Source organism: Bombyx mandarina, chromosome 01, assembly GCF_030267445.1.
Source record: "Bombyx mandarina strain Sakado chromosome 01, ASM3026744v2".
NCBI lineage: Eukaryota > Metazoa > Arthropoda > Insecta > Lepidoptera > Bombycidae > Bombyx > Bombyx mandarina.
In genome coordinates this window covers 8,777,310-8,783,140 of record NC_143208.1, presented here as the reverse complement: position 1 = coordinate 8,783,140, position 5,831 = coordinate 8,777,310, and positions in this window count along the sequence as shown.

Sequence of the window (5,831 nt, the reverse complement as noted above, 5' to 3'; positions counted from 1 at the left end):
CCCTACGTGGAGGGCGAGGGAGCGCGGGGCTAGGCGCTAGCGGGACAGGGGCCACAGGATTGGGCTCTGGCATTTGCGCCGTCACACTCACAGCGGACCGCAAGTGCACGTCAATATCCATCGCCCCCGCGGGGGCCAGAGCGTGTCAGCGGCGGCCTCGGCAACAGGGGAGTCCCTCCCCGCAAGGCCGGGGTATCTCCCGAGATGCGACTCTCTCTGGAGTCACAATGAGCGACAAGATCTTTGCTCTCCACCTCTCGGCTCTCTACCAAGTCATAAAGCTTGGACATGGTGGGGATCAGCCTTGTTCTCACCATAGCGGCTGCCTCCCGGAGCCGTTTCCGGTAGCTGCTGCCTGGCTCGGCGCCCTTGGCAGCCACAGTCGACAGAAGCTTGCCCAAATTGACCAGTGCAAGGTCGAGGTCCCGGAACGTCTCGTCCCCGCTAGCCAGGGACGCGGCCGACGTCGACATCGACTCCACGGACGTCGCTGGTGACACAGCGCCCCTCCTCCTCACTGGTACCCACTGGGGAGCGGGCATCGCGTCTTCCGACGTAGCAGGCCCCGAAACCACCGGAGTCACCTCCTCGATGGCCATCGTCTTTTCCGGCACTTCAGTGCCGGAGGATGACGCGCAGCTGTCATCGGAAATTGGTAATGCCGTCTTTCTTCTCCCCCTATTTTTCCCCGCCGATGGTTTGGTGGGATTGATTATACCCGAGTCGCTGGCGAGCGCAGAGCGCATCGAGCCGGCGATCGGGGAACGCCTCGGTTCGACGGGAATTCCGCTGCCCGTCGCACAGCCCCTTCATCCTGACAATTGTTGCCCCCCCAGAGTACGTGGGCAGCGTGCTTCCACTGAGGTGGAAGCACGGAGGGATTCTCCGCCCGACTCGCGGGCGGTACCCTCCTGGGGTACAAACTTTTTACAATGTGCCATCATATTGGATATGTCGATTGCACCTATAATTGAGGTGACATCAGCCATGAACTTTGTCAATTTGTCAATGTTTTGTATTGATGATCACTTTGTTGGTGCAACTTAATAATAAATAATAAATAAATAATAAATAATAATAATATATTGCCTTTTTATTAACCAGGGTTTGGTCCCCTGGGATCTATGACACCCTCGGGACTGGAAACCCTCCAGCCATACATCCCATCGCCGGGTGTCGAGCTGGGATTAGGGTATTTTTGAAGAGGTTGCATCCTCGCGGCTTCGACCAGTAAAAGGCAGAAGCCCCCGTTCCCCATGACTGGGGTTTACGGTTTGGCCGACGGTGGCCGAAGCCTGTCCATCGCCCACAACGCGGTGCGGAGCCACGCCGGCGAACCGGTACCTCCATATCTGGAAGGCCTTCCCCTGTAGCCGAAGCCGGGGACATGGCAACCCGCAGCCGGAAGACACCAAAAGTGCCGCTGGCTCACCAGGCTCCCGAGAACCAACCCTCATCCCCAGAATGGAACTCTTTGTCAGTGCAAAGGGCGTGGGGAGAAGGTCCCTCGCTCCCTCTCAAGGCATCCCCCGCAGAATGCGAAGGCGGCCAAGGAGAGCTGGGCGCAGTTCTCTTAGTCGCGGCGTCCCACACAGATTCCTCTGCACGCGATTTTAGGGACGCACGCTTAAGCCCCACCGCCACGACAAGGCGGAACTACATTCGGTGGGGGAGGTACGTACCTATGTATATTACTGTAAATTTTGATAATTATCTAATTTAAAATGTTATACTTATATTATATAACTAACAGTATTAGTTTAACGAGTCCAACTTAAATTAACTTTGTAAAAATAAATGAAAATAAATTGCATGAGTGTACCAGGCCCACAACAAACCGGGAGGAGTGGCGATTACTCGCGAGGCGCATAACATCTGCCCACAGCAATTATATTCAATGACGACCACGACCGCTCTGACAAGAGTGATACGACAAAGGAAAGGAAAGATTTGAACATCATGTATTATAACAAAAAAAATCCTCATAATGTAACTAATAACATATACAAGTATTGGTATTAACAGTATATCCCCAAACTAGATGAGCTTACAAGCCGAAAGTTCATAAGCTTACAGCATCCCATCCAATTATACACCCCAACTTGAACGTGAACCAATCTAAAGGACCTGTTTTGACAAATGTGAAATCTATTACCGAAGGACCAAAGGATCCGAAGGCTTACACAAATCCTGTTACGAGCATGCTCTGTTCCTTTGTGTGGGCTTCGAGTCTTGGCGCTAGTTGCCAGTGGGCTGTAAGCCGATTCAAGATGTGTTTTGCGTGGAACCAAATTACTTTCACAGTGTTTTAAATTGTATAAGGGTGGTCAAAGCGAATAAAACGTGCTTACTGATAAGCCGATGCTTGTGCATTGAGTCCGCGCGGGTCTGCATCACTGCTTCAACATTTTTTACAGAACACATCCTGGTATAATCAGTGAGAAAGTCTGGTAGGTCATACTTGATTCTGTCTTCCTAGTTTGATAGTTTGCCTATCGAATATTGTCTCCGGCTCCACGTATCACATAGATATCATTATTTTGATCTCTTTACTCAGTAAGACAAAACATTTCCAAAACAAACAAACAATGATATTATAATTTCTCCTGAACATAAATCATTCATCATATAGATTTGAAAAACCCAAAATAATTCAAATAGAATTCTTATTTTTGCTTTAAAATTGCAGAACAATTAATTTGATTAGAACCATAGTAATTATCACATTATGAACTTTAACGAATTTTATACACAAGGCTCCGTCCGGAATGGAGGCCTGGTGGCGTGTGGTTGCTCACCCATCGAACCCTTCCGAGACGGTACCGGGAATTAATTAATTTATCGAAACAACTCGCAACAAATACAAAAAAGTGGACGGATGCCCCCGGGAAAATAAAATTACGGACGCAGGCTATGCTTCTTTTGCCAGAGAATTGTGAAAATAACATTGGATTTGGAAATAATATTAGTTTGATGGATATATTGACTTTCTCGATAACTAGAGCTGGACGTTAAATAAATCTACGTTGTAGTCTAGTTCGATTTTATACCTAACAATAAATAATTAACTAACTATTCATTCTGTAGGTAGTTCTTAGGTTACTGGAATTGTGACTCCGTATGGATGGGTACCATTATCCGACCTATTTCTTATCTTATAATCTAATAGAAGCGTGTTAGATAATATTTACAACTTACCAAGTTTTTTTTCAGATTTTCACGAACATGCGGAAACACGTGAATGTATTTCCGACGCCGTTAAATCTGGCTTCAACGACTTCCTAGTCCGAAACGTCGTCGTAAAACAAAGGCCACCTACCCGCCCTTGTACTTCATTTAACTGTATTTATGTGCACTTTATGTGGCTCTGTTTAAAATATACAGTAAATAAATATGTATCAGTTACTTTTTATATTTTTGTGACTAAAGCCTAGTCTACTTTATGAACGAGAAAGCGTGACTTCCCACATTCGACACGGGCAGACTGGTAGATATCGTTTGTGAACACAACATAATGGCTCTTTGAACCAGCTGTATCTTGGCCTTTGAAACGAACATCTTTCAACGCTTCGTTGTTTTACTAGCTTCAGGATCTGTGTCGTGTGACTTCGCGCATTTACGAGTATGTTCATGTTACATTAACAATTTGTTACTGACTAATGACATTAACTAATGTCACCGGTTCGCAATACCCGAAACAGCTCCTTTCAATCTTTTGTACAGTTTATGTCCATCAGCAGTACTATACCATAAAAATCGACTGTCTTTTCTTCTTATAATTTCACAACGAAAAGATAATCTTTTTGTGTGTTTAACTTTGACTTTCAAGTAAATTCCGTCAAGGTTCTAAAGTCAGCAGTAGCCTAATTCCAGAGATTCTCGTCTCAGATTTATTCAGTGAGCGACTTAATATAATTTGGCCGCTTAGCATTTTTGCTTTATACCTGGCCTAAACTTAATTTGGGTTGAAAGCTGCAACGCAAACAACTGGGAGCCAACACACGCCTCGCGCTTTTAGTGCGGCCCTCTAAGCTTAGGTAACTGCTGTATTGTGTGATGTAAAATAGTCATTAGGAGGAGTTTGTACTCCATCTGTTAATTAGTTCCCAATCCCAAGTTATATGTAGATACTACAATATATTGGATTCTGTTCTCCGTTCGGAGATATGATGTCAATCTTCCGGTTGTCGATGAGCCAGAATACTATCGCTGTCACCATTACATCAGAAAAAAATCATTTTGGTACCTGGCTACCAAAAAAATCTATAATTCCTAGAAATTCAATGTTTACTAAAATCTTTTTCAAAAGAATTACCGAAGAACCGTGCTAATAGGTCCACAAGAAAAAAATACATTGAAATAAAATACATAGCTTTCTAATTTCAGTTTATGGCAGGGTTGATACATACGTTACACCTTTGAAGGCTTTAATTATTTCGCGTAATGTTTTCAAAGCAATAGAGCTTAGAGTGTGTAGTTCGTGGCTCAAACCCATTGTTGTCGAATACATTGAAAAAAAAATATTTTTTTAAAAATGGGATATTTAACATCACTTTAGTGAGTAATATGGGTCGCATTAATGTTCTTTAACAATGGGCTCCGGCAACTAAGCGGTAAACAGTGGTTTGGCTGAGCCCCCGACATTTCTGATGTCCATGAGCGCCAGTAACTTATATCAGGTGGGCCGTACGCTCGTTCATCAACTGGGGTAATAAGCACTTACTCGTAAGAGAGCATCTTGTGAACCCGCACTTGTACCCGCCCTGCCTACTTCTGTCGCGAAGCAATATTGGGTTCCGGTGTGAGTAACGCCGCAGTCGTTGTGTCGTTGAACCGGAGAATTAGATCTCATGTTGATGATAGCATTTACATTGCTAATGTCTATGGGCTCCGGTAACCACTTAAAAATAGCTTCTGCGCTTCAGGTGAATATTACATCAACTTATTAGCGCCAACTACTTCATTCAATCACCGCATAGCATCGCCTAACGCTCTAACTTGAGCCGCTTCCCAAACTAGGGTGTTTCAGTGTAATATCCGGTGCCCGTGGCGGCAGCCTGCTCCCCTCCAAGCCTCGATTAAACGCCCAAGATAATTGCTGCTTTTAAACCGCTTGTTACGGCACCAACTTCGGATATGAGGAATCTATTTACGCGTATCTGCTTGGTTTGGCTTCAAATTTACAAATAGATAAATTCACCGTTTTGATTGCAGAATAGCACTGTTACGTGTTTATCATATTTAAATCTTTATTTATTTACACTACAGCTGCGGAACGCTAACACGTCTGAGGTTTCACCTGGTTTTGTTTTATACCGGTTTCACAGTAAGTAACATTGAACGCGTGACTTTTAAATATATTACAATAATTATTGTCTGATATGATTTGATTAGAAATATTTATGATTAACTATCATTAAGCTCACTATCACTATGAATATCGTTAATTAATTATACGAATGCCAACCATGACCGTTCTCTGCAGATAACCATTAAGTGAGTGATGTCTAATAGCTACCGAAGTAAATCGAAAATATATGTCGGATCGTCATGTAAGACAATAGTGATGTAAAAATCTGTGCTCAAGAGGATAATTATCTCACGGTGTATTAATCAAGAGAGACTTGTTTCGTCTCGGGGCAGCTCATGTTATTCCCTCTCTATATATTCTACCTATTTCTCTCTAATCCCTAGCCTGTGTACCGGCGGTATGCCGCATGGGTATCAATACTTGTAACAGAGTAATTACATTATGTTCTTGTTGAAATATAAGGATTTTGTAACGTTATATATTTCAATAGTGAGTAGAATATCGAGGTTGGTATCGACAT